We start from the raw sequence: 13,892 nt of genomic DNA on the forward strand, positions 1-13,892 counted from the left end.
CTAGGTCCATCCACGTCTCTGCAAATGACACAATTTCGTTCCGTTTTATGGCTGAGTAATATTCCATTGTATATATGTACCACATCTTTTTTTTTTAACATCTTTATTGGAGTATAATTGCTTTACAATGGTGTGTTAGTTTCTGCTTTATAACAAAGTGAATCAGTTATACACATACATATGTTCCCATATCTCTTCCCTCTTGCGTCTCCCTGCCTCCCACCCTCCCTATGCCACCCCTCTAGGTGGTCACAAACCACCGAGCTGATCTCCCTGTGCTATGCGGCTGCTTCCCACTAGCTATCTATTTTACGTTTGGTAGTGTATATATGTCCATGCCACTCTCTCACTTTGTCCCAGCTTACCCTTCCCCCTCCCCATATCCTCAAGTCCATTGTCTAGTAGGTCTGTGTCTTTATTCCCGTCTTGCCCCTAGGTTCTTCATGACTTTTTTTTTTTTTCTTAGATTCCATATATATGTGTTAGCATACGGTATTTCTTTTTCTCTTTCTGACTTACTTCACTCTGTATGACAGACTCTAACTCCATCCACCTCACTACAAATAACTCAATTTCGTTTCTTTTTAATGCTGAGTAATATTCCATTGTATATATGTGCCACATCTTCTTTATCCATTCCTCTGATGATGGACATTTAGGTTGCTTTCACGTCCTGGCTATTGTAAATAGTGCAGCAATGAACATTGGGGTGCATGTATATTTTTGAATTATGGTTTTCTCAGGATATATGCCCAGTAGTGGGATTGCTGGATTGTATGGTAGTTCTATTTTTAGTTTTTTAAGGACCCTCCATACTGTTCTCCATAGTTGCTGTATCCATTTACATTCCCACCAACAGTGCAGGAGGGTTCCCTTTTCCCCACACCCTCTCCAGCATTTATTGTTTGTAGATTTTTTTTTTGATGATGGCCATTCTGACTGGTGTGAGGTGGTACCTCATTGTAGTTTTGACTTGCATTTCTCTAATAATTAGTGATGTTGAGCATCTTTTCATGTGTTTGTTGGCCATCTGTATGTCTTCTTTGGAGAAATGTCTATTTAGGTCTTCTGCCCATTTTTGGATTGGGCTGTTTGTTTTTTTGATATTGAGCTGCACAAGCTGTTAGTATATTTTGGAGATTAATCCTTTGTCAGTTGCTTCATTCGCAAATATTTTCTTCCATTCTGAGGGTTGTCTTTTCATCTTGTTTATAGTTTCCTTTGCTGTGCAAAAGCTTTTAAGTTTCATTAGTTCCCATGTGTTTATTTTTGTTTTTACTTCCATTACTCTAGGAGGTGGGTCAAAAAAGATCTTGCTGCAATTTATTTCAAAGAGTGTTCTGCCTATGTTTTCCCCTAAGCGTTTTATAGTGTCTGGCCTTACATTTAGGTCTTTAATCCATTTTGAGCTTATTTTTGTGTATGGTGTTAGGGAGTGTTCTAATTTCATTCTTTTACATGTAGCTGTCCCATTTTCCCAGCACCACTTATTGAAGAGACTGTCTTTTCTCCACTGTATATTCTTGCCTCCTTTGTCATAGATTAGGTGACCATAGGTGCGTGGGTTTATCTCTGGGCTTACTATCCTGTTCCACTGATCTCTCTTTTTGTTTTTGTGCCAGTACCATATTGTCTTGATTCCTGTAGCTTCATAGTATTGCCTCATGAATTTTGATACTTTGTTGTTAGGTATATATATGTTAAGGATTTCTGTGTCTTCTTGATGAATTGACTCCTTTATCATTCGATAATGCCTCATTTTATCCCTGAGAATTTTTCTTGTTCTGAAGTTTGCCTTATCTGACATTGATATAGTACTCCAGCTTTCTTTTGATTAATGTTAGCATGGTATCTTTCTCTATCTCTTTATATTTAACCTCCTTGAGTCTTTAAATGGAATTTCCTTTAGACAATATATAGTCGGTCTCGTTTTTCTATCCACTCTGACAATCTGTCTTTTAGTTGGGATGTTTAGACCACTCACATGTAAAGTGATTATTTATATAGTTGGATTAATATCTACCACCAGTGTTACTGATTTCTATTTGTTTTTTTTCCTTTTTTTGTTTTTTTGTTTGTTTGTTTTTATTTTTTGGCTGCGTCACACAGCATGTGGGATCTTAGTTTCCCCCCACCAGGGATCTAAGCTGCACCCCCTGCATTAGAAGTGTGGAGTCTTAACCATTGGACCGCCAGGGAAGTCCCTGATTTCTATTTATTAAATTTCCTCTGTGTTTCTTTTTTCCTCATCATTATCTGCCTTCTCTGATGTTAACTGAGCATTTTATTTTATTCTATTTTATATCCTTTCTCAGCATATTATTTATATTTATTTTAAAAAATTTTCAGTGCTTGCTCTAGCATTTAAAATACACATATTTTTAATTAGTCCAAGTTTACCTTCACATAACACTATAAGGTTATAACAGAATATTCTCAGTTCCTGCCTGCTTTCCCTTAGAACCTTGCATTTATTTGTTTCACTTACCTATATGATATAGTCGCCCCATACATTGTTATTATTAATGCTTTAAAGAAAGTTATATTTTAGGTCAATCAATTAAGAAAAAGAAAATATTTTATCTTCACTTATTCTGAGATGCTTTTTTTGGTCAATGAAAATCAAATCTTCTGAGATATATACATCTGATATATATATAAAAGTATATATACATATATATATTTTTTCTTATACCTAAAGATTTGGTTCTTTTAACATTACTGGCAGGGCAGGTCTACTGGCAATGATTTCCCTCATTTTTTTCCTCCCTGAGAAAGTCTTTATTTCTCCTTCACTTTTGAAGGATAAATTCATCACTTTTCGTCACTTTAAATATTTCATGCCCCTCTATTCTTGCTTACATGTTTTCTGACAAGAAGTCCACTGTAATTCTTTTTATCCTTATTCCTCCATAAATAAGGTACTTTCTTTTCCTGACTTCTTTCAAAATTTTTCATTGTCTTTGTTTATGTGCAGATTGAATATGTCTAGGTGTAGCTTTTTTGTCCTGTATTTATCTTGCTTAGTGTTCTCGGAGATTCCCAGATCTGTGATTTGTTACCTGTCATTCAGTTTGAAAAGTTCTTAGTAATTATTACTTCAAATATTTCTTCTGCTCCATTTTCTCTTTTTTCTCCTTCTGGTATTCTAACTACATGTATGTTGCATTCTTTTATATTGTCCCACAGTTCTTGCTTACTCTGTTCTGATTTTTTTTAATATTTATTTTCTTTGCATTTCACTTTGGGAAGTTTTCATTGACTTATCTTCACATTTTTGCTCAGATATGTGGAATCTACTATGAGCCAGTCAAGGGCATTTCCCATTTCTGTTTCTGTTTTTGACTTCTGGAATTTCTTTTTGATTCTTAGCGTTTCTGTCTCTCTGCTTACATTACATGTTTGGTCTTGTATGTTATTTGCTTTTCCCATTAAAGACCTTAACATATTACTCATAGATATATTAAATTCATTGTCTGTTAATTCCAATACCTGTACTATATATGAGTATGGTTCTGATGTTTGTTTTGTCTCTTCAGACTGTGGGTTTTTTTTTTTCTTGCATTTTGATATGCTTTGTCATTTTTTTGTTGAAAGATAGATGTTTGGGTAATAAAATTGAGGTAAATAGTCTTGTAGTGTGAAGAGTTATGTTAATCTGGCTAAGAGGTGGGCTGTTTTAAATGTTCATCATAACTATGTGTACTAGAAGCATCAAATTCCTCTAATATCCTTAATTTGCTTCCCCATCTTGGCTTTGGGGCTTCTCTGTGCACTGCTCCTCAGAGTGAGTGTGTCTTACGGCTTTTTCAGCTGTTACCCATTGTTACTATATTGGAGCCTCGTTGATTTGGTGGTAGGGTATGGAGGACAGGAAGCACGCCATAACCTTCTAATTAAGTGTCAGTCTTTTAGAGGGCCTGTGTTTCAGTGCTGTGGCCTTCACAATGGTTTCTGTCCCTACTCCAGTGATATATCATTTTTGCCTCTTTCCTACTACTTAGACTTCTTAGACTGCAACATTCCCAATTCATTTTCTTAAAGCTCCCCCCCTCCCCACAACAGCTGAGGCCAGGAAGACTGTAGGGGATGGATTGGGGAGGAATTCCCTGTTCCAGACAGGATAAGATTTCAGAATTATGCTCTAGAGAAGTATTTTATCCTGGAAAGTAGGCCTTTGTTATGGAGAAGGTTATGGGAGTGCTTACTGATGGTTAGTCTCCCCTCCCTCTGCCAAAGCCAGGAGGGATATTTCTTGACTCTTTACCCTGAGAACTTAGTGCGGTTCCTGGAGGGAAAACCATGATTATGTAAGCAGATCTTGGCTGCTGTACCTGTCTTTCCAGAATTCAGGGTGGCATTTTTAAAAGGTAAAACTAGAACTCACACTCAGGCAGCCTTAAAGTCAGAGACTCTGTTTCACCAGCCAAAACAAAAAAAAGAAGATAGAAAAAAGATTTGAAATTATACAGCAGAACATAAGGTTCTCTTTGTGGAGCCCAATCTACTTTAAAGACAGGAAAGATGAAATACAGAAAGTCCTGTTTCCCCAAATTAGTATCACCTGTATCCTTCAGTCAGGTGAGTCAAATACGTTATTCTCCATAACTGTCTCAAGATTTCCCACTGACCTATTTACTCCCAAACGTAGACCCAACTGTTGATCAGATTAATATCACAGGGATTTACATGGTGAAAATACAGGAATGCCCTACTTGGATGCTTTAGGCATAAAAGAAGAACTAACTTCATCTGAATGAATTGTTGGAGGATTGAGGCTCTTATAGTAAAGAAAAAGGGCTTTTATAATAGCTTTTGTTTCCTTTCGGAAAGATACCGGGATTACCAAATATGTACAATCCGTAGTGCTCTGCCTAGGTATTCTACTTGCATTGACTTTTCCCACCTTTAATGTTTTACGCAACCTACTTCCTGCTCTGCTTGTGAATTTTAACAAGAGAAAATCCAGAATTTGTTCCAGGATGCTTTAAACACCTTCCAATACAAGTTGTACATGGCTTTTTCTCCCTAATGGGAAAAAGGAAATTTTAAGACCCCAGACTTTGCTCCTTCTTGGTCCAACTTTGAGGTTTGGCTGTGAATAGCCTCAAGGGATCTTATAAAAGCCCTAAAACCCCCAAATTCTATGTTTAATATTGCTCTTGCCCTTTGGCAGATTTTACTTTTCATTTATGTTTGATTTCATTTGTGTAACAGTTCTGCTTTAATGAAGGCTGTCTGACTAACCTGTAGTTAAAAGTGAACTGGGACCCACAGCATGCCTATCAGGATGGTGAAAATCCAAGTCACAAGTGCAGCCTGATCCAGGAAGTCTTTGTTCCTGTGGGCCAAAGGCTCTCCTCCCTACCCAGAGACCCAGGGGTCTGTGGGGGTGCGAGGGTGGCAGGAGAGGAACAGGAGAAAGGGGACCCAGTCAGGGCAAGCAACTTGGTCCCGGAAACCTCTTTATCTGCGCGAGACTCTTCTTACACAGAGACACCAAGGTGGCAGGCATCAGCACAACAAGCAGCCCGCTTTGGGAGTCGCAGTCTCCTTGGGAGTGAGACTTTCCTACCTCAGGGATGGGCAAGTCACCTATCCACAGCATGCTCCATGCTCCTTCCACCATCTTCTGCCTCAAGGGCTTGTGGGTAGTATTTTTTTTAAGTGAAATATAGTTGATGTACAATGTTATATTAGTTTCAGGTGTACAACATCATGACTTGACACTTTTATTATACTCCATTTAAAGTTATTATAAAATATTGGTCATATTCCCTGTGCTGTACATTACATTCTTATATCTCATTTATTTTATACGTAGTAGTTTGGCCCTCTTAATCCCCTTCCTCTATCTTGCCTCTCCCCATACCCCTTTCTCCACTGGTAACCACTAGTTTATTCTCTGTACCTATGAGTTTGTTTCTGTTTTGTTATATTAATTAATTTATTTTATTTTATTATATTCCATATATAAATGATACCATGCAGCATTTGTCTTTGTCTGACTTACTTCACTAAGCATCATACCCTCCAGGTCCATCCATGTTCTTGCAAATGGCAAAATTTCATCCTTTTTTATGGCTGAGTATTCCACTGTATTCCATTGTATATATATACACCACATCTTCTTTATCCATTCATCTGTTGATGGACACTCAGGTTGCTTCCATATCTTGGCTATTGTAAATAATGCTGCAATGAACACTGGGGTGCATGTATCTTTTTGAATTAGAGTTTTCGTCTTTTCCAAATATATCCCCAGGAATAGAATTGCTAGATCATATGGTAGTTCTATTTTTAGTTTCTTGAGGAACCTCTGTACTGTTTTCTATAGTGACTGTACCAATTAACATTCCCACCAACAGTGCACAGGGGTTCTCTTTTCTCCTCATCCTCTCCAACACTTGTCTTTTTGATAATAGACATTCTGACAGGTGTGAGGAGAGAGCTCATTGTGGTTTTGATTTGCATTTCCCTGATGATTAGTGATGTTGAGCATCTTTTCATGTGCCTGTTGGCCATCTGTGTGTCTTCCTTGGAAAAATGTCTATTCTGATCTTCTGCCATTTTTTAGTCAGGTTGGTTGTTTTTTAGATATTGAGTTGTGTGAGAGGTAGGATTTGCTTTTAAATGCTTTCAACAAATGCTCACCTGGGAGGCTGCTCCAGCCCTGACAGTTCTAAGGTTGGTGAAGCAAAGACAGATCTCTGAGCTGATTCCTCAGGGAACCACAAAACCGGCCAAAATGCACAACCACAACTCTGAGAACTATGTCTATATTTCTCCCTCTGACACCAGCAAGCTGAACCAGGAATACAGACTGCCATCCACATAGCCACTGCCTAGCTGGGGAATGGGGATGGTAGGCAGGTAACCAAAAACACCACAGAGATCTCTTACCAAAATTAGAAATCTTTTTTCATTAAGCACTCTCTGGTTGTTCTGAGTTTTTTAAATTAAATTCCAGAGTTCAAAAGCAAATTGATACTGATAGTTTTGCCAACTTAATCTTTGCTTGTGGAGGGATAGATTTTTCGATTTCTCTACTCTGCCATCTTCCTGTGACTTCACTCTGATGACATATCAAGTGTTTAACAATAGTTATCAATCACTGGCAGGATTGCTTGGGATTTAAATTTTGTTATCAACTTTTCTGAATTGTCTAAATTTTCTCCAGCAGGGTTTGTCAACCTTGACACTCCTGACATTATGGCTCAGATAGATAATTCCATGTAGGATGTTGTCCTGTGCATTGAGGGGGTTTAGCAGCATCTCTGTTCTCTGCACACTAGATGCCTGTAGCACCTCCACCCTCACCAGTTGGGACAACCAAAAATATCTCCAGGAATTGCCAAATGTCTCCTCAGGGACAAAATGTAACTGGTTGAGAACCATTGCTCCTTAGGGAATGAGAGCCTAATATATGTAAAAAGCTAGGTAGGTATAAAGATAGGTAGGTTGAGAGATTGATGGTAGTGTGGTTGGTCGAATAATGATCCACCAAAAGATACTCACGTCCTAATCAATGGAACCTGTTAATGTTACCTTATATGGCTAAAAAGGACTTTGTAGATGCGATTAAGTTACAGATCTTGAGGTAAGGAGATTATTCTATATTATCCAGGTAAGTCCTAAATGCAACCACATGTTCTTATAAGAGAGAGGCAGAGACAGATCTGATACAAATACACAGAGAAGGATTATGTGAAGACAGAGGTGGAGATTGGGCTGATAATGGCAATGAGCTAAGGAAGGCCAGCAGCCACTAGAAGCTGGAAGAGGCAAGGAACAGATTCTCCCCTAGAGCCTCCAAAGGGACTACGGGCCTGCCCATACCTTGATTTTGTCCCAGTGATACTGAATTTATATGTCTGGCCTCTAGGGTTTTGAGAGAATACATTTCTGTTATATTAAGTCACCAAACTTCTGGTAATTTTTTACAGAAACCAAAGGAAATTAAGATAGATGGATGGATAGATAGATAGGTAAGTAGGTAGATAGATACATAGATAGATATAAATATTGATCGGTATGTACAGTTATCATGCTTTTTTACTTGTATAATATAACTTTTTCCCTATGTCATTAAAACTTCTTAGAAACAATGTGGAAGCTGCATAAGTTCGTTTTATGGACATATGGGGTCCTCTTGGAAAATGAGATCATTTCAGACTTTTAAAAATAATTGACACTATAATAATCACCTTTGAACATACAACTTTGTGGGTATACATCAGTATTCTTTCAGAATTAATGTCTAAAAGAGGAATTACAGTGTCAAATGGATTTTATATTTATGACTTTAAATATATAGTGTCAAATTTCTATCTGTCAATGTTATGAATTTAAAACTCCATCTAGTAGTACATGAGAGAGTCTGCTTTCTTACAACAGCTTAAAACCTAATTAAACATTTAAAAATCATATTTTTTCAAAATGTAAATAGCTGTATTTTTTTCTGAATATAAGGGTAATTTATATTCATTGAAAACATTCAGAAAATAAAGTATGAAGAGGAAAAAAATCTTCCTTCCAGAATTTTCTTTTTCTTTAAGCATATATATATACTGTGTAAACAGTTGGGGAAGAGAAAGAAGACAGCATTAAAGATACACCAGAAGAGTTAAAGAGGAGAGGGTCTTCTATCGAAGAAAGTTTGAGATCTTAGAGGTTAGCCAAATCAATTAGTGATAGAAAAAAATACATATATTGCCCTCATCTAAAGAAATATATATATGGAGAAATTATGTTTATATATATTGTATATAAAAGTATATATTTAATGCAATTATATATATATTCATAAAGGAGAAATATATATAAAATTTCTATTTATATACAAAAATATAGAAATATATATAATATATATTTTTATTTAAAAAATAAAATTGTCTTTATATATGTGAAGATAATTTTATAATTTTTATATAAATATATATTTATATATAGAAATATGTATGGAGAAATATACATATAAGGAGAAATATATATTTTCTCTCTCTATATATTTCTCCTTACATATATATATATATAGGAATAGATATATATATATATATATATATATAATCTTTCAATGAGAGCAAGGACAAATGGAGGCATCTTAGTAAGTCAAGGATCATAACTAAGGCCCAGACAGATTCCAGAAAGGAGTAAAGGGATAGATATCAGAGAGTAACCTGAAATGATACCCTAGAGGACTACTGGATCCATGAAACTGGTGAAAGTTTCCCTCTAGAGTTAATGGAATGTTATGAGATAAGTTGGGGGGGTTTACTCCTCTAAATGACTAGCACAACCACACGGACTGTAGTGGTCAACATGGTCAGAACAGAATCACCAATTTCCATTCTCCCCGATCTGCTCCTCTACTGAGCAAGTTTTCCCTATTCCAGTTAAGTGGTACCATCATCCACCCAGGTTCTCTGGCCAAAGTCTAGGAGTCATCACTGATTGTTCTTCCCTCATGACCTCACAGCCATTCAAATTTTACCAGCTGAGGGCCCAGATATAGTGGAATAGAGACAAGCTCTGTCTGAATTCTAGATATACAGAATCTAGAATTGTCATTTCACAACACCAAATTATGGAGCAGTAACTGATTTATTCTTCATTTTGGTGCATCCTCTGATTCATCAGTATTTAATTTTCCATCTTCCATTTCATTTTTATTCCATTTCTATTCCATCCTTCAAAACGTTGTATTTTATATTTCAATCCAAATCCCATTCCTTTTTTTCTATTTCATCTATTTAAAAGTCTACAGTGTATATTTCATAGTCCATTTATTTCATGCCACTGCATTGTCAGTTCCATTCTATAGTCCTTCCTATTTAATTTCAATTTTGTTCTTTTTCTTTTTTTTTTTAATAAGTTTATTTATTTATTTAAATTTTGGCTGTGTTGGGTCTTCGTTGCTGCACGTGGGCTTTCTCTAGTTGTGGCGAGCGGGGGTTACTCTTCGTTATGGTGCACGGGCTTCTCATCGCAGTGGCTTCTCTTGTTGCAGAGCACGGGCTCTAGGTGTGTGGGCTTAGTCGCTCCACGGCATGTGGGATCTTCCCTGACCAGGGCTCGAACCTATGTCCCCTGCATTGGCAGGCAGATTCTTAACCACTGCACCACCAGGGAAGCCCTCGTTCTTTTTCTTTAAAATTGTATTTTATTCTATATTCCATTTCATTCCTTTTCTCATATGACATTATATTTTTTATTCTGTATGCCATTAGATATTTATTTCCATTCTCCTTTCCATTCCATTTTCCCATCATATTCCATTCAGTTTCCATCCTATTCAGTTTTGCTTTCCATACCCTGTTCAGGTCCATATTCTATTCCTCATTTCATTCCAGTTTCCTCTGCAACCAGTCTCCATTTCATCCCCTTCTGTACTACATTTCAAATGCACTTTACATTCCATATTATTTAACACTCCAAATACCATTCCATTCTGTTTTGTGTTGTGTTTCCAGTTGTTCATGAATTCCATTAAACATCCCATTCCATTTTGCCAAAATTGTTATAAAAATGACTTCCAGGAGATCAGCTTGCCAATATTTTTATCAAAGAATTACATATGTGCCTGATACATATGTGTTGGTACAATTACATATATACCAACAATTTCCACTTCTGGGAATTTATGCATAACAATGGCAAACTTATGAACAAATTTTAGCAAGAAGGATGTGTCTCACAGTGATGTGTTAGAGAGTGAAAAGTTGAAAACAACACAGATGTTGGCAATATAAGAATATTTGGAAATGTAGGTTTCTTCTGTAAATGGAGTATTTTCTAGTTACAAAATGGCCTTGTGTAAATTTATTAATTGACATGGAAAGTGTGTTTTCTAGGTCTGAATCACAAGTTACAAAATAATTTGTATGGATAAATAATTCTACTTTTATAAAACAAGACAAAAACTACGTAATACATGAATGGCCGTTCTGCCAACATATAATCAGACATTTGCAGTAGTTACCTATGGGTGTGTGGAAATTTAGGTGCAAGTTTTCTTACATTTGCTTTTCTTTTTTGGGTACTAAATATGCAACCCTTTTGTGATAATGACTAAAAATAAATGTCCAAACGTTAAACTTGAAGTCTGTGCATCACAACATATTTATATTAACAGAAACTAGACATCGGTGGCCAAGAATGAAGACTAGGTCAGATACATAGCATACACTCATCACTAGATTACTATTCAGCCTATACAAATGTTGATGTATATTTAAGGGCAGTACCACTCTTAATTCCAGGCAACCCTTGCCTTTGCCTGAAGGAGCCAGGTGGGCCGAAGCAGTCTTCTGGGAAAATGTCTAAAACTCCCTCTGGTGCCTGGGAACCACGAGGCAGCAGGGCTGAACATTTCAAGAACAGCGTGGGGCCCCATCCCATTTCTACCCTTTCAGAAAGCCACGCTCCAACTCTTAAACCCACACCAATTCGGCGTGGGGTGATCCAGATGCCAGGAGGAGTCCCAGGACTGTTCCGTCTGGGGTCATCCATGGACCCAGTGTTCTGACCAGTTCCATGAGGACGACCTAGCTAGGGGATTATCTCTTTCTGACCAGTGTGGTATTTCTTTCAAGGGATTTCTTGAGTTTGAGCCACCAGCGTGATGCTGACACGCTGATTTGGGGGCCACTCAAATTGTTTATCTGGAGACCCCACCCTCCTACACACAGTCACACACTTTTAGGGGCTATGTTTAAATACTGAGGAAATTCATATTACTGACCAGTCCAGGGCAGACCCCAAAGCGGTGGGGCACACTCTGCTGTTTGCTGCCAGAAGGATCTGGGTTGGACTCTGGGAAGATGAGAAGTGTCATGTGATATCCAGCTCACCAATCAGAAGCGAAGATTCCACCAGGGCCCGCCCATCTCCCTCGTTCTCCTAACCCTGGCTCTACCTGAGCCGGCGTTTGCGGCAGAGTACCTCTGTTTCTGAGAACCTGGCGTTATGGCCGCCCGGTCAGACTAGGAGGAGGAGAGAAGCAGCAGCAGTCTGATTTCATGCAGGGTGAGGCGGCCAGTGGGCCTAAGAACGAGGTCGCCCCTGCCGCTACTGATAACCTTAGGACTGGCAAGGTTCTGATCTACGAGGCTGCACGGGTTCTCGCTCAGACCTCAGAGGTGCGTGGGCCCAGAAAGACCAGAATCAAGGACGTGCACGCTGGAGCGAGGACGCCACGGGACGACCCACAAGGGGCACTGGCTCCATCACGGACGAGCCCGGACCGTGGTTTAGGGGAAAAACGGGCCCAAAAGCAGCTCCACCAGGAAGAGCCTGCCGGGATACGGAATCCTCCAACGTGCTTTCCGTTTCCTAGAGCTTCCAGGACTCAGAGGTCCGAGCTTTTGCTGCCATTTACTCCAAAGTCTCAGCCCAGCAGCAGACTCCTTTCTCAAGGCTTCTGTCTGGAGTCCAGCATCCCGGCCAGGCCCTGGTCTTCCCAGCCGCAACCCCACACCAGGCCCGACCCTCCTGAGCCGCCACACAGGTAAAAATAGTGCTTCGCTGCTGCCCTTTTCCACCCCGGGCCGGCTGGCCCGAGTCCTGCTTCCCCCCTAGATTGACCTGAGGAAGGCTGCTCTTCCCCTGTGCCCTGGTGGTAATGCCATCTGCATTAGTGCCTCCTCCTCCTGCTCTCGGGGCACATTTTCCTTTCATTTTGCTGGGCAGTGCGTTGAGAGCATCTCCTCCTTCAGGTCTCTTGGCTTGAGCCCCTCTCCTCCCTCATGGGGTTTTCTGTGCTCAGCTGTCCGTCGTACCGTGATGACGATTCGTTTTACCTGAGCTTCAACTCCAAGCCTAGTCCTCCGAGAGTTAGGCCAGTCTTGCTGCCTGAACTTGATGCCCCCGAGCCCTGCCTCTCCAGGAGAGCAGGCACACCCCCACCCTCCCACCTACTGTGCTGTGACCCCCTGTAAGCAACCTTCTAGAAGCAAACGTGGAGCAGACAGCCAGCTAGCCAGCCAGCCACTGCAGTGATTGGGCTGCCTGCTCGTGTTCACCTGTGAGGTTTCCAAGAGTTCTAACCAAGATTCAGAGCAATTTAAAAGCCTCTCCTCCCCATGGCTCCAGCAGTCAGCGCTTAATCTGCTGTTAACCCTTGATTAACAGCCCCCTGCTCCCTGAAAACGGCCTGCCTCTGCTCCTGAGCTGGAATTTCCCTTTTCCAAGTTGCCTTTTATAGAACGAAATTTTCTTTAATGGTATCTCATTCTGGCTTTTCCATAATTACAAGTAAAAGTAAACACTTCTTTTGTTCTTGTCTTTGGGCATTTATGTTTCTGTAAAATGCCTATTTATACTCATTATTTGGAAAAAGCATGCATTATGAATAACCCTTTTTCTGGTTCATGTGGAGCAAATACTTCCACTGTTTGGTCTTGTTCTTTAACCTTGTAAAACTCTTTAAAAAAAATTTTTTTTTAATTTTATTTTTGGCTGCGTTGGGTCTTCGTTGCTGCGCGCGGGCTTTCTCTAGTTGCTCGAGGCGGGGCTGCTCGTCGTTGCGGTGCGCGGGCTTCTCATTGCGGTGGCTTCTCTTGTTGTGGAGCACGGGCTCTAGGCGCGCGGGCTTCTGTAGTTGTGGCATGTGGGCTCAGTAGTTGTGGCTCGTGGGCCCTAGAGCACAGGCTCAGTAGTTACGGTGCACGGGCTTAGTTGCTCCGCCGCATGTGGAATCTTCCTGGACCAGGGCTCGAACCCACGTCCCCTGCATTGGCAGACGGATTCTTAACCACTGTGCCACCGGGGAAGTCCCAGTACTCTCTTTTAATAATTAAAAGTTTTAAAATTATTATGCAGCTGAATTTGACTATCTTTTATAGTTCGTGCTTTTTATATTTTAACTAAGAAATCTTTTACTAGTCCCAATG

The sequence above is a fragment of the Balaenoptera ricei genome, chromosome X (assembly GCF_028023285.1).
Source record: "Balaenoptera ricei isolate mBalRic1 chromosome X, mBalRic1.hap2, whole genome shotgun sequence".
Lineage (NCBI taxonomy): Eukaryota > Metazoa > Chordata > Mammalia > Artiodactyla > Balaenopteridae > Balaenoptera > Balaenoptera ricei.